The sequence below is a fragment of the Schistocerca cancellata genome, chromosome 3 (genome assembly GCF_023864275.1).
Source record: "Schistocerca cancellata isolate TAMUIC-IGC-003103 chromosome 3, iqSchCanc2.1, whole genome shotgun sequence".
NCBI lineage: Eukaryota > Metazoa > Arthropoda > Insecta > Orthoptera > Acrididae > Schistocerca > Schistocerca cancellata.
In genome coordinates, this window is record NC_064628.1 from 860533602 (window position 1) to 860559156 (window position 25555).

A 25555-nucleotide genomic window follows, 5' to 3' on the forward strand; every position below is an offset into this window, starting at 1 on the left:
TTTCGCAAAGCTATGATCTGTCCGTTCGTTCATTGACGTCTCTGTTCACTGTAATAAGTTTAATGTCCGTGTTTTGCGACCGCACCGCAAAACCGTGCGATTAGTAGACGAAAGGATGTGCCTCTCCAATGGGAACCGAAAACATTTGATCGCAAGGTCATAGGTCAACCGATTCCTCTACAGGAAAACGCGCCTGATATATACTATACGACACTGGTGACGACATGTGCGTCACGTGAAAGGAATATGTTGTCGACCTACCGAACTCGTACACTTGGCGAATGGGTAAAAAGATTCTTCTACCTTGCCCGATTTCGGTTTTCTTGTGGACGTGATAATCACTCCCCAAAAAAGTGATGAAAACATAAAAAATTAAACTTTTCACTCGAGGGAATACTTTAATCCAGGACCTCTAGTTTCGCAGCTGCTCACGCTAACCACGGGACCACGGCGCTCCTGAGCTCACACCACCCTTGATGTTGCCTATGTTGCGTATGGACTACTCAGTTTGTATATTTTGCTTATTTTTTCATAGTTCCACACAACTTCTTCCTGTTCTCTCGATTGATCTGTGTTCAGTTTTTCAAGGCCTATCCACTGTGCCAACTTATAACTAAATCTGAGGGGGGTGCGATGGGAAGGTTCCCTTGTTAGATCTGTTGACTGTGGCCGGCCGGGGTGGCCGAGCGGTTCTAGGCGCTACAGACTGGAACCGCGCGACCGCTACGGTCGCAGGTTCGAATCCTGCCTGAGGCATGGATATGCGTGATGTCCTTATGTTAGTTAGGTTTAAGTAGTTCTAACTGCTAGGGGACTGATGACCTCAGATGTTAAGTCCCTTAGTGCTCAGAGCCATTTGAACCATTTTTGTTGACTGTGGTGCCTAGGGGAAATGGGGCAATTCATCCTCATGCTAACAAAACCAATTCTGGAGGACGCGTGCTGTGGGCACAGGGGCCCTGTCGTCCTGGTACGTAGCACCACCATTGGGGAGCAAACGCTGTACCATGGGATGGCCCTGATCAGCCAAAATGGTCACATAGTCCCTGGAAGTAATGTGACGCTGCAGAGAAACCATGAAATACCACGGTACGCGTGTCCACATCATCACCAACCCCTCTATGTTTCACTCTTGGGACGTAAACTCGGCCAGAATTCTGAAATAGCGTGAGACAAGACTCATCTGACCAAATGACCTCCTCCCATTGCTCCATGTCCAGATTTTACGGCTTCGGCATTCACCATTGATGCGTGGTTTTTTTAATTCCAGCTCGCCCTGCAGTCCCCAGTTTATGAAGCTCCCCTCAGAGTTGTTTTAGTGCTGATTGGGTTGGCGAGTGCAACATGCAGTTCTGCAGTGACTTCTACAGATGTCGTCCTCTTATCTTCCGCGACAATCCTCTTCAATAACCGTTCTTCACGATCACTCGACACGCGCTTCCGTAAGCGTTGTGACTTCGTGGATGCTGTTTCTCAGCTTTCCCTCTATGCGGTATGAATCTTCGATAGGGCGCTCCTTGAAACACTTCGACTCCCTTGGTTACAGAAGCACCATACAAGCAACAACAGTTTGCCCACGTTCTGATTCACGTAACACCAACATAATGCATTCAGAGCTAATCGTAACACTGTTCTGACCATGGATGACACTTTAAAAACGTCTTGAGGACGTCCCACAGGCGCCGTTCGTGATCAAATACAACAGCTCAACCTGCAGGCTTGACTAGCATCTGCACTTATGTTTAAGTATGAATTTCTCGTGGTGTATCCATATTTTTGGGCGACTCCTGTAGATTATTTGTTCTCCATTGGGGTAGATAGCTGAACCCCGCTCAGCCCTAAATTTAACTGTGGCATTCGAGCAATGCGTTGTGGAAACGGCCTTGCCGCATTGGATACACCGGTTCCCGTGAGATCACCGAAGTTAAGCGCTGTCGGGCGTGGTCGGCACATGGATGGGTGACCATTCAGGCCGCCATGCGCTGTTGCCATTTTTCGGGGTGCACTCAGCCTCGTGATGCCAACTGAGGAGCTACTCGACCGAATAGTAGCGGCTTCGGTCAAGAATACCATCATAACGGCCGAGAGAGCGGTGTGCTGACCCACGTCCCTCCTATCCGCATCCTCCATGAGGATGACACGGCGGTCGGATGGTCCCGGTAGGCCACTCGTGGCCTGAAGACTGAGTCCTAACTCGAGCAATGCGTTGCAGATGGATCAGCAACTGTATTCAGTCATATCCTCTCTCAATCAGGTGCAATGACAATTTCGCTTAATGGTCACCAGTTCCATCATCGAACCATTACATGAGTAGTTTTGAAACATTTAATAAAATAATATTTCCACGATCCGAGCTATCCATAACTGTTCAACTTGGAACATTGTGTGTTCGTAATCTAATGACAATCAGTCATCTGTTCGAACTTCAGCAGCTATGAATAGCTCAAAATCTGCAAACGCTATTTCACTCATTATTTCAGAACCCGTCAGGTAATGGTTCGATGATGAACGGATACTTTCGAAACTACTCAAAAAAATGGCTCTGAGCACTATGGGACTCAACTGCTGAGGTCATTAGTCCCCTAGAACTTAGAACTAGTTAAACCTAACTAACCTAAGGACATCACAAATATCCATGCCCGAGGCAGGATTCGAACCTGCGACCGTAGTGGTCTTGTGGTTCCAGACTGCAGCGCCTTTAACCGCACGGCCACTTCGGCCGGCGAAACTACTCACCATGAAACCAAATTGTCAGTGCAACTGAGACAAAAACTAAACAAATAATAGCAAGATAGTGCACTGAACACCTGCCTAGTACCGTGTAGGGCCCCTGTGAGCACGTGGAAGTGCCGCAATTCGACGTGGCATGGACTCGAATAATGTCTGAAGCAGATGGGATGAAACTGAGTCTGAAGTAGTGCTGGAGGGAATTGTCACCGTGAATCCTGTAGGGATGACTATAAATACGTAAGAGTGCGAGGGGATGGAGATCTCTCCTGAACAGCACGTTGCAAAGCATCCCACATATACTCACTAGTGACCATGTCTGGGGAGTTTTGTGGCCAGCAGAAGTGTTTACACTCGGAAGAGTGTTTCTGGAGCCACTCTGTAGCAATTCTGGACGTGTGGGATGTCGCATTGTCCTGCTGGAATTGCCCAAGTCCGTCGGAATGCACAATGGACATTAATGGATGCACGTGATCAGACAGGATGCGTACGTACGTGTCACTTGTCAGAATCGTATCTAGACGTATCTGGGATCCCGTATCACTCCAACCGCACGCGCCCCACACCTTTACAGAGCCTCCACCAGCTTGAACAGTCCCCTGCCGACATGCAGAGTCCACGGATTCATCAGACTGTATCCGTACCCTTACACGTCTATCAGCTCGATGCAATTTGAAACGAGACTCGTCCGACCAGCGAACATGTTTCCAGTCATCAGCAGTCCAATGTCGATGTTGACGGCCCCGGGAGAGGCCTAAAGCTTTGTGCCGTGTAATCATCAAGGGTACACGACGTTGCCTTCGCCTCCCAAAACCCATATCGATGATGCCGATCGTAGCGCTATATTCTGCCTGTTCACACATCTCTGTATTTGAATACGCATGGCTATAAAAGTGTTTTTGGCATCTCAGTGTAGAATATCGTTCTGTTAACAGCGAGCTATCGTGCCTGTCTCCGAGGGTATTTTCCACGGTAATCTTACTTGCTGGTACCGAGAGGTAAAAAGGCACACCACTTTGAACTGGAAAGTGACCGAGGTGTTTCCCTGCTATGGTCGATTCTAGGGTTCGCTTTTTCGAGTAATATGAGGGCTATTCGGAAATCAAGGTCCGATCGGTCACGAAATGGAAACCACTGCGAAAATCAAAAATGTCCTAATTGCAAGAGTTAGCTACACCTTCCAGCTACTTCTGTACGTAGTTGCCGCTCTGACTTATATGTCTTAGCGTGGTACCAGCTTCCCAGTACCCTCGTCACAGAAGGCGGCCGCCTGCGCTTTCCGCCAATTCTCTACGCTGGTCTGCAGTTCGTTCTCTGTGTCGAAATGTTGTCTTCATAGCCACCTGTTCATGTGAGCAGAGAAGAAAAGCAGAGGGAGCCACGTACGGCCTGTATGCTGGGCGTTCAAAGACTTCGCATCGAAAACGCTGCAGTGCGTCTTCGTTGCCCCTGCAGCGTGCTGCCGAGAAACATCATGAAGGAGGAGACGCACAGCAGTTCTGTGGGCCCCATGAAGTTAGGCGAAATTTCTCGACAGGCACCCACACTCGGCGGGAGACGGTACTTTCGAGGCGTCCTTACGATCTCAGTGTGCGCTCAGAACTGAAAAGATCGTCTTGATGGATCGACGGGCATACTAGAGACACTGCACAACACGTCTGTGCAAAGCTTCATCGAATTTTCACTGCTGTTTCCATTTCGCGGCCGATCGGACCTAACAATCCGAACAGCCCTCGTACTAATTGTCAAGGAGATGTTAGTAAATTAAAAAAAATGTCTGACAAGGGGAGGCCACGACGTTTGGAACCCGGATTTACTGCAAACTTCGTACACTCTTAGTACTCCATGAGGACAACAAAATGTGTAAGCAGTAGCGCGTACATCTCAAGCGTTACTGAGAAAATCGCAAGATAATTTCGGTCGTCAAATATACAGGGTGGTACAAAAAGGTACGGTCAAACTTTCAGGAAACATTCCTCACACACAAAGAAAGAAAATATGTTATGTGGACATGTGTCCGGAAACGCTTACTTTGCATGTTAGAGCTCATTTTATTATTTCTCTTCAAATCACATTAATCATGGAATGGAAACACAGCAACAGAACGTACAAGCGTGACTTCAAACACTTTGTTACAGGAAACGTTCAAAATGCTCTCCGTTAGCGAGGATACATGCAACCAACCTCTGTCGCATGGAATCCCTGATGCGCTGATGCAGCCCTGGAGAATGGCGTATTGTATCACAGCCGTCCACAATACGAGCACGAATAGTCTCTACATTTGGTACCGGGGTTGCGTAGACAATAGCTTTCAAATGCCCCCATAAATGCAAGTCAAGAGGGTTGAGGTCAGGAGAGCGTGGAGGCCATGGAATTGGTAGATACTGACGAAACTAAAATGAGCTCTAACATGGAAATCAATGGTTTCCGGACACATGTCCACATAACATCTTTGTGAGGAATGTTTCCTGAAAGTTTAGCCGCACCTTTTTGTAACACCCTGTATACCTGTGCGTGGCCATTTTTACTATGAAGCGGCGGCAGCCCAGTGGTTAGTGTTCAAGCCCTGTAATCGCTGGATGGAGCCCTGTTCATCAGTTTTTTTCCCCAACACAGTCATATTCTTTGCTATTTATATTACAATTTATATAATGGGAGAAAAACGTGTAATCGGATGAACTTTTATTAAATTTACAATCTTATTTGGCAGTCTACAAATTTTTATTATCACAAATAATATAATATTTGTAACTACCGCCTGGTAAACGACCAAATGCATACAGTGATACTGAAAATGTATGCTTGTCCGTGATTTCAGAAATCCCTTATGCCTGGAAGGAACCCGAAACTACTTGTTACCCGCAAGTTTTGACCGGCACAGACGGCTTTCAAAGAACGAGGGGAGGGGCAGGCTCGAACCGGGATAGAAGGGGTTTCACTGGACGGTTAACTCCCACAGCGGTGAGACCTTGCTTATGTAGCAGGAAGAAATAACGTATGTGCGAATTATTCGTCAAGTATAAAACCTTACTTCGTGACCAGAAAAATGGAAGTGACACCCGGTTTGTCGAGAACTGCGGACGAGGAATGTCATGAACATTCAAACCAAAGTGCAGTTTCGAAACGTCGGTTGAAAGATGCGTTCGTATATTGTGATAGTCTTCTTCAAGAAGCGGGCGTCGTTAATACAGAACATACTAGTCGATAGTTATGAATATTATGTGACAGTAAAAATTTGTAGACTGGCAAATAACATTGTAAATTTAATAAAAGTTCATCCGATTAACGTATTTTCCCCATTATATCAATAATTGTAATATAAACAGTAAAGAATATGACTGTCGGAAAAAAAACTGGCGAACGGAGCTCGATCCAGCGATTACGGTGCTTGAACGCTAACCACTCGGCTGCCGGCGCTTCATGGTATAAATGGCCACGCACGGGTATATATTTGACGACCGAAATTATCTTGCGATTTTCTCAATAATGGTTGAGAAGTACGTACTACTGCTTACACATTTTGTTGTCCTCGTGGTGTACTACGAGTGTACGAAGTTTGCAGTAAATCCGCGTTCCAAACGTCGTGACCTCCCCTTGTGAGTATATGGAGGAACAGTATACATACTACAGTACGACGACCTCAGCTGGTCTTAAAAACACAAGTTGCCACAACCGGTGCATGACTGCATATTTTTAAACCATCTTGTGATAGCAGCTTTTGCGGATTCTGCAAAACACTAAACAGCTTGAGAATGAGCAGTCAGCAGAGCCTCTAAGGCCCCCCCCCCAGCTAAAGCACGACGCCAGGATTGAGAGCTCGATATGTAAATGTGGGCCCGCGAGCTGCCTGAAATGCTAATTACCTCCTGACAAATGCTCGCGTCGCGTCGCCGCGGGGTAACCCTCGGAACAGCTCGTCGCTTACACCGGGCGCCACGGCCAGAGATCGTGCGCCGGCTGTGAGAAGGCGAGGGAGGGGAACACTGCACTGTTCGGGTGTCTGGCGTTTATCTGCGCCACAGCCAAAGCACCAGGCGCCGTGGAAGCTGTGTGGAAGCAACCACCACGATGGCAGAAGACTCCACTCTGTTTTTTTTCCCTTCTCCATTTCTTACCCTCTCTCTTCTGCTGACTACTACTTGTTTATTTCTCGTACTTTCCTGGCCCAGTTAACTTCTCCCGATTTAATTTTTTTTTTTTACAAACTTTCGATATGCTAACCATGAGTGACCCGGCAGACGTCAATACGGTAATCGAATTCTTGCCATACCCGTCCCAGCATGGCATCGTCGACTGTGGCAGTCTCTTCCCGTATTCTCTCCCAGAGCTCTCCTACATCACGTGGTAGAGGCGGTACGTACACAAGATCTTTAATGTGTCCCCACAGAAAAGAGTCATTCGAAGCTTACTCTTCAAAATGAACCATGTATGATATCTGTACAGTGTTTGGTTCTTGTGTAATAAATAATTGAAAGTGTTCCCGGACTTTATGCACACCTTGTGCGAAGAAAGTAATTATTCTGGATTTGCAGGCCTCTTCTAATGGAGTATTGCAGTCTCGTGTTGATTTGACAATTTCCTGATTCTTAGTCGCTGTTATGGTCCATAACGTAAGATTAACAAATTGCAACAGGTAAATAATCATTAACAACGTACAGACCGATCGAAGTTTTTTGCCCAGCGTGCGCGTCGTGAGCTCGTGGTCGTGCAGTAGCGTTCTCGCTTCCCGCTCCCAGGTTCCCGGGTTCGATTCCCGGCGGGTCAGCGATTTTCTCTGCCTCGTGATGACTGTGTGTTGTGTGATGTCCTTAGGTTAGTTAGGTTTAAGTAGTTTTGAGTTCTAAGCGACTGATGACCATAGATGTTAAGTCCCATAGTGCTCAGAGCCATTTCTTTGAACACGCGCGCGTGCGCGTGCACACACACACGTTTTTCTTTTGTGATAGTGCGTAAGATCGTAGCGTTTTTCCGAAAGTTTAATAAAACAGAACAGATGCGCGTAATAGAGCCTTTAATAATAGTAACACGTTCTCCCCCTTTGCTCGTACTAACGCTTATCAGCAGTGGTCTGTCTCAGTGAGATACGTTAACTTTTCATTTTACGCTGCTTGATTGTCCAAAGTACACTCTGATGAACGTGCGTGGCGGTACCCAAAAAACCGCAATTGTTTATTAAAAGCTATATTTTTCGAATTGTTTACGAGATAACCTTATCCCCTCCAATACGACTAATACATTTGTCCCACCGGTGCTTCCACTGTTCGAAACATTTTTAGTTCTAATCCCCTCCCTCGTTTTTTTCTTGACTTCTTCAATGTCGTCAAATCGGCTTTTTTCCACACTCCTCTTCATGTGTGGAAATAGTAAAAGTCGCACTGTGACAGGTCGGGCGAGTAAGGTGCATGGAGCAGCGGAAACATGCCATTTTCAGGCAAAAACTGTCGAACAGAGATGGCTGTGTGTATAGGTGCGTTGTCCTGGCGGAAGAACCAGTCTCCTGTCTGCCACAAATCAGGTATTTTTTTTAATCTGCTCAAAACTTCGAAATAAAAGGTCTGATTGGCGGGTCGACCTGGGGAAACAAACTCTGAATGAACTATGCCCTTGGCATAAAAAAAAGCAAATCAGCATTGTTTTGACGTTTGGTTTGACTTTACACACTTTTTGGACGGGGTGACGATGACGTCTTCCACTGACTTGGCGGTTGCTTTGTTTCTAGGTCGTAACCACAACGCCATGACTCATCGGCAGTATCAAACTTTGATAGAAAATTGGATCAGTTTCAAGCTGTTGTTTCAAAGCATGACACGTTACAACTCTAAGTTCCTTTTGATTGTCAGTCAGAACCCGAGGTCCAAACTTGGCAGCAATCCTTTTCATTCCCTAATCTTCCGTTAAAATTCGCTCCACCGAGCTCTGATCTCTGATCTCTGATCTCTGACAATTGATAAATTGTCTGTCGACAAGCTCTCGAATTTTTTCAATATTTTCCTCGATTCGGGCAGCTGATGGACGTCCAGAACGAGGTTTGTCATCAACTGACATGTCGCCATTTTTAAATCGAGCAAAACACTCGCACGGTAGAATTTTTCCCATAGTGAACTGTTTGCAACATTAAAACAGTTTCAGTAGGATTTTTACCGAGTAGAAAACAAAATATCACAGCTGCACGTTGTTCACTTAAATCTGCCATCATAAAAAACGAAACAAGAACAAAACAGCGCTAGCTAAAATAATCACTGCAGATAAACAGAATAAGCCAGGTCGACAACAAAGGAGGCACTGAACTGGCTATGAGTTTGCTATACACGCCTAAAGACAGAAATGCGTGCTACAGAAGCTCCGCCCACGGCAATGTTATTCCATCCTTTTTTTTTGTAGCCCCTCGTAACAATTTATGATTTCTACTGCTGCATCTCATGGCGTTGTTTCGCACGGCAACGGAATGTATGAACAAAACGATTGCGAAACAAAGCAAAATCGATTTTCCGGCCAGCCTGTCGATGTCCAGTCAAACGAGATTTTTTAAATGTGCCAGTTCATCTTTCTCTTCTCGACGTATCTGGAATATGCAATGTAACAAGCTCACGTGGTCGCGGATTCGGAAAATATTTCCTTTCGGGTGCCCCCCGACGCTGAGGTTGCGCCAGGTTCGAAGTATGAAGAACGTTGGCCGGCAGGCCTTGATAGCAGGATTTCGACGTTCAAACAAAGGCAGAGATCATTGCTACAGACAACTGCTGATTTAGATCGTTTCCTCTGGCACGACTTCCAGTTGCAGGAGCGCCTTGGTGGATGACTATCGTTTTTAGCCAATACTGGAGAGATTACAAACAACTGCGAGCACGAATGTTTTTAATAAATGTTTTATCGAAAAACACTCTATTGTACTTTCTACGGACGTGGTATCTGAGACTGAATGTCGAATAAGGTCGTTTAGGATGCGTGTCCACTGTCCAGATGTGATGTTCTGGTGAGAGACAACCGTCTGCCTCATCAGATGGGGTGACGTATAATATGAGCACTTGTAAATTTACCGATTTATCGATAGAGGATAAACATCACGCCAAGACCGTCTAAAAAAATGTAATGTCAACTGTTATTAATGGGATTATTTTTCCAGAATGAGTTTTTCACTCTGCAGCGGAGTGTGCACTGATATGAAACTTCCTGGCAGATTAAAACAGTGTGCCGGACCGAGACTCGAACTCGTACTGGCAGAAGTAAAGCTGTGAGGACGGGGCGTGAGTCGAGCTTGGGTAGCTCAGTTGGTAGAGCACTTGCCCGCGAAAGGCAAAGGTCCCGAGTTCGAGTCTCGGTCGGGCACACAGTTTTAATCTGCCAGAAAGTTTCGGGATTATTTTTATTTGCTCTGGAGACAAATCAGGGGAGGGAAATCTACTGTTAGCATTAGGCCTAAATATCTCGAAAACAACGTATCGTACGGAGAAGTGTTCCAGGAGAAAAGTTAATATTAGACAACAGGCCACCTGTCTGTGCAGCTACTGGCCATCCCTTCACGTGGCCGGGGTCAACTTCGTATTTTCAAATGGGAGCCCCTCATTTATACTGCATACTTGGATTCTACGCCAATAAATGCGTCCGGTTTACTCAAACCATCGTTTTTCATTCGTGATAGATACTGCTGAAGACAAGTATCAAGTGCGTCTGCTGTAGAATTAAGAACCGACGCATTTGATTCTGTATTTCATTTACGATGCAACTGTAAACCTTTGTGTTCTAACGGTTAATGTTTATGTTCGAAATTTAGTTTAGTCTAGTAAATTTGATTGTAGAGTACAATATGATTAGCCGTTTCAATGCTTGGTTAAAAACTACATTTGGCGTGATTCAGGAACAACGACGTGGATACATTTCGGTGAGTACCCTTGCCCCTCACCACTGCAGAGCTTGACATCAGTGAGTATCCATGGCAGATGCGCCTGTCATTGCAATTTCATGGATATTTTACACTGAAGCACCACAGAAAATGGTACAGGCATGCTATGTAAACAGGCAGAATACGGCGCTGCGGTCGGCAACGCCTAAATAAGACAACAAGTGACTGGAGCAGTTGTTTGCTCGGTTACTGCTGCTACAATGGCAGGTTAACAATATTTAACTGAGTTTGAATTTGGTCTTATAGTCGGCGCACGAGCGATGGGACGCATCATCTCCGAGGCAGCGAAGAAGCGGGAATTTTCCCGTACGACCATTTCACGAGTGTATCGTAAATATCAGGAATCCGGTAAAATATCAAATCTCCGACATCGCTGCGACCGAAAAAAGATCCTGCAGGAACGGGACCAATGACGACTGAATAAAATCGTTCAGTGTGACATAAGTGCAACCCTTCCGCAAATTGCTGCAGATTTCAATGTTGGGCCATCAGCAACTGTGAGCGTGCGAACCATTCGACGAAACATCATCGATATGGGCTTTCGGATTCGAAGGCCTACGTGTGTACTCTTCATGACTGCACGACACAAAGCTTAACGCCTCGCCTGGGCGAGGACTGTTGATGAGCGGAAACATGTTGCCTGGTCGGACGAGTCTCGTTTCGGATTGTATCGAGCGGATGGACGTTTACATGCATGGAGACAACCTCACGAATTCATGGAACCTGTATGTCAGCAGATGACTGTTCAAACTGGTGGAGGCTCTGTAATGGTGTGGGGCGTGTGCAGTTGGAGTGATATGGCACCCATGATACGTCTAGATACGACTCTGACAGGTGACAGGTACGTAAGCATCCTGTCTGGTGACCATCATTTCATGTCCGTTGTGCATTCCAATGTACTTGGACAATTCCAGCAGGACAATGCGACACGCCACACGTCCAGAATTGCTACAGAGCGGCTCCAGGAACACTCTTCTGAGTTTAAACACTTCCGCTGGCCACTAAACTCCCCAGAGATGAACATTATTGAGCATATCTGGGACGCCTTGCAACGTGCTGTTCAGAAAAGATCTCCACCCCCTCGTACTATTACGGATTTATGGACAGCCCATCAGAATTCATGGTGTCAGTTCCCTCCAGCACTACTTCAGACATTAGTCGAGTACATGCCACGTCGTGTTGCGGCACTTCTGCGTGCTCGCGGCGGCCCTACATGCTATTACGCAGGTGTACCAGTTTCTTTGACTCTTCAGTGTACTTTATTACAATGGTTGTCGATTGTACTTCGTCGGTAGCTGCGTAGCGGGCAGCGCGAGACTTACGGCAGTTGTACGGAAACACACTGAACTTAGTCACCCTGATGACGGTATGCGAGGGCGGCCACTGAAATCAAGGATTCTGATGGTTTGAGGACTCACCACAACGGACCCCGTACGGAACAGGAAACTACGTTACAAAACAAGCAGCTCATTTGCCAGAAAGCCAATATTTAATCATATTATTGGTACTGCACAATAACGTTTGTAACACTCGAGTAACGTTTGAACATCTGTATCAACCGTCAGAACACAAAGGTTTAATTTCGTATTATAAATGAAATGTAGAATCAAATGTGTCGAGTTTTAATTGCAAAAAAACTGGCACACTTGGTATTTGTCGATTACAGCGCCATTTACGACGAATTGAATATGGCTCTAAGCACTATGGGACTTAACATATAGGGGACTAATGACCTCAGATGTTGAGTCCCATAGTGCTCAGAGCCATTTGAACTTAACATATGAGGTCATCAGTCCCCTCGACTTAGAACTACTTAAACCTAACTAACCTATCACACACGTCCATGCCCGAGGCAGGCTTCGAACCTGCGACCGTAGCAGCAGCGCGGTTCCAGACTGAAGCGCCCAGAACCGCTCTGCCACAGCGGCCGGTGACGAATTGAAAACAATGGTTTGAGTAAACTGTGCGTATTTTTTGCCGTAGAATCCAAATATGCCATAAAAATGAGGGGTTCCCATTTGAAGACACAACGCTGACCCCGCCCACACAAACGAATGTTTTATTGGTACGACTCTATCTTACGAGTCTCAAATTACTCAAAGCTTTTTGCTTCCTTATTTCGGACGCTTAATACTGGCTTTCGAAAAGAAAATCGCGGTATCACGTACACTGCAGACGGTTTCGTCATGGATCAGCTTGCCGCCGACATGTGTGCCCTGGCCAGACCGACGCTTGGCGGCTGTAGCCGTAACCTTGCGGACGCGTGCTAGTTGGCGAGCGAAGCCAGCGAAATTGTGAAAGCGGCTGGAGGCGTCAGAAGGGAGCCGACGCTTCAGCAGAGCGGCTTTTGTAATCCACCTGTCGCGTCTTCGCCCGCGAACAACTGCAAAGTAGCCATAACACATTCTCCGCGACGCCTCTGGCGTGGAGCGGGCCTTCACACGCACAACACCGTCAGTGACGAAAGATAAATTCAACCTACGAGGACGAGGACGAGGCCGTGCCGAAAGTATGTGGTCACTGTGCTGTAACACTTCATACCTGATGTCGTTTGATTGCTGGCTCTTTTTTACGCTTCGGGGGCAGATTTGGGCAGCACATGTGATGATGCGTTTGCTCGGTGTCTGACAATGAGTCTACAGTCTGTGTCTAAGAACAGGGGGCAACTGTGGACAAGCGAACAGTCTTGATATTTGAACTTAAATTTACTCATATTATATGGATGTTGTTTGAGGGCTGCGACTGTGTTTTAATAATTTTATCAAGTAACATACTGCAGCAGTCACGTGTTACTAATACACTACTGGCAATTAAAATTGCTACACGAAGAAGAAATGCAGATGATAAACAGGTATTCATTGGACAAATGTATTATACTAGAACTGACATGTGATTACATTTTCACGCAATTTGAGTGCATAGATCCTGAAAAATCAGTACCCAGAACAACCACCTCTGTCCGTAATAACGGGCTTGATACGCCTGGGCATTGAGTCAAACAGAGCTTGGATGGCGTGTACAGGTACAGCTGCCCATGCAGCTTCAACACGATACCACAGTTCAAGAGTAGTGACTGGCGTATCGTGACGAGCCAGTTGCTCGGCCACCATTCACCAGACGTTTTCAGTTGGTGAGAGATCTGGGGAATGTGCTGGCCAGGGCAGCAGTCGAACATTTTCTGTATCCAGAAAGGCCCGTACAGGACCTGCAACATGCGGTCGTGCATTATCCTGCTGAAATGTAGGGTTTCGCAGGGATCGAATGAAGGGTAGAGCCACGGGTCGTAACACATCTGAAATGTAACGTCCACTGTTCAAAGTGCCGTCATTGCGAACAAGAGGTGACAGAGACGTGTAACCAGTGACACCCCATACCATCACGCCGGGTGATATGCCAGTATGGCGATGACGAATAAACGCTTCCAATGTGCGTTTACTGCGATGTCGCCACACACGGATGCGACCATCATGATGCTGTAAACAGAACCCGGATTCATGCGAAAAAATGACGTTTTTCCATTCGTGCACCCATGTTCGTCGTTGAATACACCATCGCAGGCGCTCCTGTCTGTGATGCAGCGTCAAGGGTAACCGCAGCCACGGTCTCCGAGCTGATAGTCCTTGCCGCTGCAAACGTCGTCAAACTGTTCGTGCAGATGGTTGTTGTCTTGCAACGTGTATGCTCTGAAAAGCTAATCATTTGCATATCACAGCATCTTCTTCCTGTCTGTTAAATTTTGCGTCTGTAGCACGTCATCATCGTAGTGTAGCAATTTTAATGGCCAGTAGTGTATTTTATTAGCACGACAAGTTTCGGCAGCATGCTGCAGTCGCGAAGTGCATTTACAACTACTTTTTGATTTTAATTTATACGAAGCGAAGTTAGGTCCCTTTTCTGTGTGTACCTGTGAGGATATGTTCCCAAAAAGACGCCTTTTCTGGAAGGTAAATATATTACAGTGAGATCATTATATGATAACCATGATGAGTGATTTTGATAGTGCATTACTTACATTTTTGTTGGTAATTTCGTTGTCTGGCACCCACAGTACAATGAGAAGAACATTACAACTTAACATTTTCATAGTCATTTGTTTACTCAATCCAAAGCGTCGGAAAAGCTTTTTGCCATGACAGAAACACATCTAGATATAAATGTTTCATCTTCACTGTATACTCCTGTTTTAGCAATGGGAACTACCTTATCTTAGCTTTTAAAACTATTTGGACTGATGTAAACAAATGATTGCGAGAGTGTTGTCATGTTCTTGTAACTGTGCTCTGTGTGCCAGGAAACGAAATCACCAACAAAAATGTAAGTAAGTGCACTAACGAAATAACTAATCATGTGTACCCATAATGTACACACTGTAACCAATTTATCTTCCCGAACAGGTGTCTTTTTCGACACACAACCTTACTGATACATACAACAAAGGAAACTAATCTCACTTCATATTAACTACAGTGTAAGTAAGTGCAAATGCTGCTGATGATGGCAACACGCTACCAAAACAACGTGGTGCTGATAAAATATTAGTAACAAGTGAATGTTGCCGTATGTATTATTTCATGAAAAAGTGTGCTATTACCCAAAACCAGCATGCACAACCAGATCCCGCCCTCCCCCAACGGCACCGGCGTTACGGAGGGCACGGTTTGCGAACTGTGGTCAAGTTCAGGGCTACACGACAGGCAGCGCACCTACTGGAAAGGTCGCCCAAATACGACGCGTAGTCAAAAAATACACTCCTGGAAATGGAAAAAAGAACACATTGACACCGGTGTGTCAGACCCACCATACTTGCTCCGGACACTGCGAGAGGGCTGTACAAGCAATGATCACACGCACGGCACAGCGGACACACCAGGAACCGCGGTGTTGGCCGTCGAATGGCGCTAGCTGCGCAGCATTTGTGCACCGCCGCCGTCAGTGTCAGCCAGTTTGCCGTGGCATACGGAGCTCCATCGCAGTCTTTAACACTGGTAGCATGCCGCGACAGCGTGGACGTGAACCGTATGTGCAGTTGACGGACTTTGAGCGAGGGCGTATAGTGGGCATGCGGGAGGCCGGGTGGACGTACCGCCGAATTGCTCAACACGTGGGGCGTGAGGTCTCCACAGTACATCGATGTTGTCGCCAGTGGTCGGCGGAAGGTGCACGTGCCCGTCGACCTGGGACCGGACCGCAGCGACGCACGGATGCACGCCAAGACCGTAGGATCCTACGCAGTGCCGTAGGGGACCGCACCGCCACTTCCCAGCAAATTAGGGACACTGTTGCTCCTGGGGTATCGGCGAGGACCATTCGCAACCGTCTCCATGAAGCTGGGCTACGGTCCCGCACACCGTTAGGCCGTCTTCCGCTCACGCCCCAACATCGTGCAGCCCGCCTCCAGTGGTGTCGCGACAGGCGTGAATGGAGGGACGAATGGAGACGTGTCGTCTTCAGCGATGAGAGTCGCTTCTGCCTTGGTGCCAATGATGGTCGTATGCGTGTTTGGCGCCGTGCAGGTGAGCGCCACAATCAGGACTGCATACGACCGAGGCACACAGGGCCAACACCCGGCATCATGGTGTGGGGAGCGATCTCCTACACTGGCCGTACACCACTGGTGATCGTCGAGGGGACACTGAATAGTGCACGGTACATCCAAACCGTCATCGAACCCATCGTTCTACCATTCCTAGACCGGCAAGGGAACTTGCTGTTCCAACAGGACAATGCACGTCCGCATGTATCCCGTGCCACCCAACGTGCTCTAGAAGGTGTAAGTCAACTACCCTGGCCAGCAAGATCTCCGGATGTGTCCCCCATTGAGCATGTTTGGGACTGGATGAAGCGTCGTCTCACGCGGTCTGCACGTCCAGCACGAACGCTGGTCGAACTGAGGCGCCAGGTGGAAATGGCATGGCAAGCCGTTCCACAGGACTACATCCAGCATCTCTACGATCGTCTCCATGGGAGAATAGCAGCCTGCATTGCTGCGAAAGGTGGATATACACTGTACTAGTGCCGACATTGTGCATGCTCTGTTGCCTGTGTCTATGTGCCTGTGGTTCTGTCAGTGTGATCATGTGATGTATCTGACCCCAGGAATGTGTCAATAAAGTTTCCCCTTCCTGGGACAATGAATTCACGGTGTTCTTATTTCAATTTCCAGGAGTGTGTATAAAATCAGGGATTAGTTTTTGGAAAGTATTTAATCGTCTAAACACAAATTTTCTAATAACACTCCATCTTCAGGCCACAAGTGGCCCATCTGGACCATCCGACTGCCGTGTCATCCTCAGCTGAGAATGCGGATAGGAGGGGCGTGTCGTCAGCACACCGTTCTCCCGGTCGTTAAGATGGTTTTCTGTGACCGGAGCCGCTACTATTCGGTCGAGTAGCTCCTCAATTGGCATCACGAGGCTGCGTGCACACCGAAATAATGGCAACAGCAGATGGCGGCCCGGATGGTCACCCATCCATGTGCCGGCAACGCCCGACAGCGCTTAACTTCGGTGATCTGACGGGAACCGGTGTATCCACTGCGGCAAGGCCGTTGCCCAATCATCTAATAGACCCCCTCCAAATAAGATATTACACACAGTTCATTTTCCAACCCCTAAACATTTCTGTAATTCCATCTGAAGGATAGTTTTTCGTCCCTCAGCAATGCGATTTTATAATCTCAGCTGTACAAGTAAAACGACAGAACTTTACGATTTACTTAATTTTTTATTGTTTTATAGCTTCGCTTGAACAGCGTTGAACTTGTGAGTACACTCTGAGGTTTCGTTTTCGGACACCTCCTCGTCCAGTCCTTGACCGCCGAAGGGACATTAGTATAGTGTGTGTCCACCCTTCGTCTTTCTGACGGCTCGAACTCTGCTGGAGACACTTTCAATGAGTTGTCTGTGGAGGAATGGTAGCTCCAAGGGCCGGAACCAGAGAGAGTAGTGATGTTGGATGTTGGTATCTGGAATGAAGTCGATGGTGTAACTCATCCCGAAGATCTTCCACTGGGTTCAGGTCGCGACTCGGGGGCAGACCAGTCCACTTCAGGAATGCCATTGACTTACAGACGCTGCTTTATGACAGCGATGACAGCGTGCATTGTCATGCTGACACAAACAATGTATGTAACTGATCTACTGGACAACGTCGGAAACTCCACGAGGCTGATAGCAGACTACCAAACTGTCTATAAGAACATAGCAAAGGCGTGATGAGGACAGCGAATTACGGGAAGACATGCAGGTAATCGACGATTGGCGAGGGACTGGTACCTTATCCCGAACGTAAATAAATGAAACATTTTGTATGAGAGCTTCTTTCAGTGTCCGATCGTTTGTAGAATGGAAATCAGAGAAAAAATAAATGTTTTATTTGCAATATTCAGCTACAGTTCCGGCTACTTCTCTTCATAGTCGCCGCTCCGACTTTAGTACTCGTCGTCGAGTGGTACCAACTTTCCAGTACCCTCTTCACTGAAGGCAGCCGCCTGTGCTTTCTGCCAATCCTCTACGCTGGTCTGCAGCTCGTCTGTGCCAAACTGCTGTCCTCACAGCCAGCCGTTCGTGTGAACAGAGAGATGAAAAGCAGGTGGAAGCAACTCCGGGCTATACGGTGGACGCTCAAACACTTCCCATCGAAAACGCTGCAGCTACGTCTTTGTTCCAGATGAAGCGTGCGGCCGAGCATTGTCATGAAGTCGGACAAAGCCTGGTGACAACCTTCCTCTTCACTTGTTCTGAACTGCTTAGAGACTCTCTGAACAATATCCGTTTACACTCGTATCCTTGCTGACCGCCAGCATTATGAACGTCTGTACCTTCTGCTTCGAAGTTCCTGCACCACTGCCACATCACGCATGACTTATGTTATATGGGCTGTATGAAATCAGACGAAAACCCTCAACACGAAAAAATCGAATGACAGCGCGCACTTCACACGGGAAATTATTGTTCTACGCATCTATGCATGTTTACGTGCTCACTGTGCGCTCAAAACTGGGAAGTGCGGCGTGACGCGCGACCTATGGTCATACTCTTACTGGAGACGCTGCACAGAGCTTCATCGGAATTGCACTACGATTTTAATTTCGCGATCGAACGGGCATATATACATACAATTATACGTCGTACATAAATAGGCGAAGTCGATTACATCACTGGTCATAAACCATTGGAAACAGTAACACCATTAAAATACCTAGGACTAAAAATCCTTAGCGACCTGAAGTGCAACGCCAACACAAAACAAACAATAAGGAAAGCAGACGCCAGGCCGAGATTCATTAGGAGGACGTTAAGGAAGTTAATTCACTCACGAAAGGAGCTTACAGAACAATTGTTGGACAATTATTGAGCATTACTTTCTGAGTCTGGGAACCTTACCAGGTTGGACAGAGGGAGGGAGGGAGAGAGAGAGAGAGAGAGAGAGAGAGAGAGAGAGAGAGAGAGAGAGAGGGGGAGGGGGGGGGGAGAGAGAGAGAGAGAGAGAGAGAGGGAGGGAGGGGGAGAGGGAGGGGGAGAGAGAGGGGGAGAGAGAGAGTGAGAGAGAGGGGGGGAGGGAAGGGAAGGGCGAGAGAGAGGGGGAGGGAAGGGAAGGGCGAGAGAGAGGGGGAGGGAAGGGAAGGGCGAGAGGGAGGGGGAGGGAAGGGAAGGGCGAGAGAGAGGGGGAGGGAAGGGAAGGGCGAGAGGGAGGGGGAGGGAAGGGAAGGGCGAAAGGGAGGGGGAGGGAAGGGAAGGGCGAGAGGGAGGGGAGGGAAGGGAAGGGCGAGAGGGAGGGGAGGGAAGGGAAGGGCGAGAGGGAGGGGAGGGAAGGGAAGGGCGAGAGGGAGGGGAGGGAAGGGAAGGGCGAGAGGGAGGGGAGGGAAGGGAAGGGCGAGAGGAAGGGAAGGGAAGGGGGAGAGGAAGGGAAGGGAAGGGGGAGAGGGAGGGGGAGAGGGAGGGAAGGGAAGGGGGAGAGGGAGGGGGAGAGGGAGGGAAGGGAAGGGGGAGAGGGAGGGAAGGGAAAGGGGAGAGGGAGGGAAGGGGGAGAGGGAGGGAAGGGGGAGAGGGAGGGAAGGGGGAGAGGGAGGGAAGGGGGAGAGGGAGGGAAGGGGGAGAGGGAGGGAAGGGGGAGAGGGAGGGAAGGGGGAGAGGGAGGGAAGGGGGAGAGGGAGGGAAGGGGGAGAGGGAGGGAAGGGGGAGAGGGAGGGAAGGGGGAGAGGGAGGGACGGGAAGGGGGAGGGAGGGAGGGACGGGAAGGGGGAGCGAGGGAGGGACGGGAAGGGGGAGGGAGGGAGGGACGGGAAGGGGGAGGGAGGGAGGGACGGGAAGGGGGAGGGAGGGAGGGACGGGAAGGGGGAGGGAGGGAGGGACGGGAAGGGGGAGCGAGGGAGGGACGGGAAGGGGGAGCGAGGGAGGGACGGGAAGGGGGAGCGAGGGAGGGACGGGAAGGGGGAGCGAGGGAGGGACGGGAAGGGGGAGCGAGGGAGGGACGGGAAGGGAGAGCGAGGGAGAGAGGGGAAGGGAGAGCGAGGGAGAGAGGGGAAGGGAGAGCGAGGGAGAGAGGGGAAGGGAGAGGAAGGGAGGGGGAGAGAGGGAGGGAGAGAGAGGGAGGGAGAGGGCGGGAGAGAGGGGAAGGGAGAGGGAGGAAGGGAGAGGGAGGGAGAGAGGGGAAGGGAGGGAGAGAGAGGGAGAGAGGGGAAGGGAGGGGGAGAGAGGGAGAGAGGGGAAGGGAGGGGGAGAGAGGGTTAGAGGGGAATGGAGGGGGAGAGAGAGAGAGAGGGGAAGGGAGGGGGAGAGAGGGGAAGGGAGGGGGAGAGAGGGGAAGGGAGGGTGAGAGAGGGGAAGGGAGGGGGAGAGAGGGGAAGGGAGGGGGAGAGAGGGGAAGGGAGGGGGAGAGAGGGGAAGGGAGGGGGAGAGAGGGGAAGGGAGGGGGAGAGAGGGGAAGGGAGGGGGAGAGAGGGGAAGGGAGGGGGAGAGAGGGGAAGGGAGGGGGAGAGAGGGGAAGGGAGGGGGAGAGAGGGGAAGGGAGGAGGAGAGAGGGGAAGGGAGGGGGAGAGGGGGGAAGGGAGGGGGAGAGGGGGGAAGGGAGGGGGAGAGAGGGGAAGGGAGGGGGAGAGAGGGGAAGGGAGGGGGAGAGGGGGGAAGGGAGGGGGAGAGAGGGGGAGGGAGGGGGAGAGAGGGGAAGGGAGGGGGAGAGAGGGGAAAGGAGGGGGAGAGAGGGAGAGAGAGGGTTAGAGGGGAATGGAGGGGGAGAGAGTGAGAGAGGGGAAGGGAGGGGGAGAGAGGGGGAGAGAGGGGAAGGGAGGGGGAGAGAGGGGAAGGGAGGGGGAGAGAGGGGAAGGGAGGGGGGAGGGGGGAAGGGAGGGGAGAGGGGGGAAGGGAGGGGGAGAGAGGGGAAGGGAGGGGAAGGGAGGGGGAGAGAGGGGAAGGGAGGGGGAGAGAGGGGAAGGGAGGGGGAGAGAGGGGAAGGGAGGGGGAGAGAGGGGAAGGGAGGGGGAGAGAGGGGAAGGGAGGGGGAGAGAGGGGAAGGGAGGGGGAGTGAGGGGAAGGGAGGGGTAGAGAGGGGAAGGGAGGGGTAGAGAGGGGAAGGGAGGGGAAGGGAGGGGAAGGGAGGGAGGGTCTGACAACTTTTTGGTTACTCCGAGTTACGTCTCGCGAATTGATAACAACGAGGAAAAAAAATCAGAAAAATTAAAGATTATCAACAATAATTCTGCCTACGAACGGAACAGGGGGGGGGGGGCAGTGGCTTGCAGCGTGTAGATGTAGAGGTACAAAACGAAGTGGGGTGGAAGAACATTAAATAAAACAACGTCACGTATTTCTTGACAAGATATGAGGTACCATCTCACCTGCATGTTTAAAAGCGTGTTGTACTTCAAATTACGATTGGATATTCGAAACACATTGTATATATGAATCTCATAACTCAATGAAATTTGGAAGTGTGAAGCTGGAGTACACAACCTGGTTTCGGCTCTACTACTCTTTTCAATAGCTGATAACGACAGCAATTAAAAAGTTCTGACAATGATTCAGCCATTGAGAAACGACAGAGCTCTCGCAGCGACACAATAGCCGCAGAGATATGTAATGCACGAGACGAAAGCTGTCCTAATTAAACCTACATAGCGATTAAAACTGAAAAGACACGATATAACAAAGCACAGCAGTTGGTAACGGTGCCCATTAAATAGCTCTGAGCCAGCCAATAATAAAAAAGAGTTTTACCGCAGCGACATTACAGCTGCCGAGACATAAAACGCACGAGACAAAGGCTGTTGGAGTGTATCTGCAAATGAGATTAAAACCGATGAGAACAGCGTCATTTTAGTTCTGATGAGGACTGATTAGAGTCGAAACCGGTTAACAGAAAAATACGTATCAAATGACACTGGAATCGCATTCGGGAGGACGACGGCCCAATTCCGTCACCGCCCACCCTGATTTAGTTTTCCGTGATTTCCCTAAATCCTTTCAAATGCTAGGATGGTTCCTTCGAAAGTGCACGGCCGATTTCCTTCCCCATCCTTCCCTAACCTGAGCTTGTGCTCCGTCTCTAATGACCTCTTTGTCGACGGGACCTTAAACACTAATCTCCACCCCCCCCCCCTCCCCCGTCCTATCAAATGAGATCAAGACATTTATGAATAGAAGAGATTTTCTGATTCCACTTATGATTGTTGTCAGTTGTGTCGTTAGTAGAATATACAGTCCGTCGTAGTATGTAGGCGGCGGACCGTCAAGTACTTGCAGCAAATTAATACATACATAAATAAGTTTCCGCCGATTGGTTCGTTGCCTTAATGTATTGGTGTAGAACTATTTGATCCAGAGTGAAGCTCGTCTTTTACACTCACTGCTTCGTTTCTCGATGTGGTTTCCAAGTCCTTTCGCCAAGTATGTCCGTCTGAAGACACTATTGTACAAAGGGAACAGGAAGTAAACAGAGATGGATAATACTTCGAGAAGAATTTGACACACTGCTGAAAAAATGAAGTCGATATAAGGATCCTAGAGTAGACGTCGTCTCGTCATCATTATTGCGATTCTTGGAAGGATACAACCATGACGAAAATACTCTACCAGGTATGTACTACATAGTCAGAATTACATCCTGACTTCAAGAATTTCTGTTCAAAAGAAGGCAGGTGCTGCCACGTAGGAATATTACATAGCTGTAAGTTTAATGTGATGCGTTTGCAAAATAATGACACGAATTATTTACAGACGAATGGAAAAAGTGATAGAAGCAGACATCGGGAAAGATTAGTTTGGGTTCCGGAGAAGAGTAGGAACACGTGAGGCAATACTGGCCCTGCTACTTAAAAAGATAGGTTCAAGGAGACAAACTAATTTTGAAAATCTAAGGTAGAATATAGTCTTTGAAATTCTGAGGGTAGCAGGGCAAAAATACACACAGAGAAGGGTTACTCGTACTTGCAATTTTTACAGAAAGCAGACTGCAGTTACCCAAGTCTAAGATCATGAAAAGGAAACGCTAACTGAGAAGGGAGCGAGACCGAGTTGTAGCCTGTCGCTGATGTTATTCTATCTGCAGGTAGACTAAACAGAAAAGGAAACTATGAGAAATTTGGAAAATTAATTACAATTTAGGAAAAAGATTTAGGGATGAGGATGACATTACAATGCTGTCGGAGAAGCCAAAGAACTTTGAAGAGCAATTGAACGGAATGATAAGAGTATTGTATTGAGCGATGATGGACGAAGCAGTGAAGATTTAAAATGCAGAATGGCAATAATTAGAAAAGCGTTTCTGAAAAAATGAAATTTATCAAATCGAATGTGGTATGAAATGTTACTAGCGAGGAGAACACCGCAAGTGTCATCACACGATTCCCCAGAAACTTCGCTCAGAGGAGTCAGTATAAGCGAACACGTGGCTCGGCTTATCCGTAGGCACTCGACCGTTCCTGAGAAAACGACGGTCAAAGTTTTCGAGGTACTTTACGTACATTTTACCACGCGATATCCTCAGACGAAATGGCGGCACTGTTTTTAGCGTCGCGGTTTCTTAATTTTGAGCTCCGTGTTCGGAACCCGATTATTACTTTTATCTTGTCTGGAGAAAATCACTACAGGAATGTTTTATTTATGTAACGTTGTCCTTTTTCATCTAACAAATTGATTATCAGATAAATGAACTTGAAAAAGAGAGAACTACTTGGAATTGTTTTCGGTGAAATCCCTGTAGCGTATCGTGATTCATAATCAATTACAAGCGCCAGTCTTCGGAAAAGTGATCCTGGTTTGTCGCGAAATTCTTGCCAACGCCCAAAATCTCCAGCAATGTTAACGACATTTCTTTCCCAAGTGATATTCATACGAAGAAATTTGGCTGTGTTAACCTGTCTTTGCGTGATGCACTTACTGTTCGGAGTATCTGGGTTTCGAATGTTTTTGCGATCGGTATCATCTAAGGCAATGCACCAAATCTTATTGAAGAAAAAACATAAGAATAAAATGTAAGAGTTAGTATAAATTTGATATGAGAAAGAAATATCAGAATATGAAAATTTAAAAAGACTAACCCCTCAACATACCACACACACCCACATATACACTACTGGCCATTACAATTGCTACACCACGAAGATGACGTGCTAAAGACGCGAAATTTAACCGACAGGAAGAAGATTTCTCATACACAAACAGCAGTTGGCCCACGTTGCCTGGTGAAACGTCGTTGTGATGCCTCGTGTAACGAGGAGAAATGAGTACCATCGCGTTTCCGATTTTGATAAAGGTCGGATTGTAGCCTATCGCGATTGCGGTTTATCGTATCGCGACATTGCTGCTCGCGTTGGTCGAGATCCAATGACTGTTAGCAGAATATGGAATCGGTGGGTTCAGGAGGGTAATACGGAACGCCGTGCTGGATCCCAACGGCCTCGTATCACTAGCAGTCGAGATTACAGGCATCTTATTGGCATGGCTGTAACGGATCGTGCAGCCACGTCTCGATCCCCGAGTCAACAGATTGGGACGTTTGCAAGACAACAACCGTCTGCACGAACAGTTCAACGACGTTTGCAACAGCATGGACTATCAGCTCGGTGACCATGGCTGCGGTTACCCTTGACGCTGCATCACAGACAGGAGCGCCTGCGATGGTGTACTCAACGACGAACCTGGGTGCACGAATGGCAAAACGTCATTTTTTCGGATGAATACAGGTTCTGTTTACAGCCTCATGATGGTCGCACCCGTCTTTGGCGTCATCGCGATGAACGCACATTGGAAGCGTGTATTCGTCATCGCCATACTGGGGCATCGCCCGGCTTGATGGTATGGAGTGCCACTGGTTACACGTCTCTGTCGCCTTTTGTTCGCATTGACGGCAATTTGCACAGTGGACGTTACATTTCAGATGTGTTACGGCCCGTGGCTCTACCCTTCATGCGATCCCTGCAAAACCCTAAATTTCAGCAGGATAATGCACGACCCCATGTTGCAGGTCCTGTACGGGCCTTTCTGGATACAGAAAATGTTCGACTGCTGCCCTGGCCAGCACATTCCCCAGATCTCTCACCAATTGAAAACGTCTGGTCAATGGTGGCCGAGCAACTGGCTCGTCACAATACGCCAGTCACTACTCTTGATGACCTGTGGTACTGTGTTGAAGCTGCATGGGCAGCTGTACCTGTACATGTCATCCAAGCTCTGTGACTCAATGCCCAGGCGTATCAAGACCGTTATTACGGCCAGAGTTGGTTGTTCTGGGCACTGATTTCTTAGGATCTATGCACCTATGTTTCGTGAAAATGTAATCACATGTCAGTTCTAGTATATTTGTCCAATGAATACCAGTTTACCATCTGAATTTCTTCTTGGTGTAGCAATTTTAATGGCCAGTAGTGTAATAAAAGTGTGACACTTACTATGAAATGAAGTTGTAATTATACAATTAGTATAATGCCCTTGT

At 48.2% G+C, this 25555-nt stretch overlaps 1 protein-coding gene and 1 pseudogene across 2 annotated transcripts in view; both read right to left on the reverse strand.

The window, feature by feature from the left end:
• Positions 1 to 25555, reverse strand: part of LOC126175913 (lysophosphatidylcholine acyltransferase) — a 715329-nt gene that overhangs the window by 63365 nt on the left and 626409 nt on the right. The gene's annotated exons all lie outside the window — the stretch shown is intronic.
• Positions 17062 to 17179, reverse strand: LOC126177849 (5S ribosomal RNA; annotated as a pseudogene).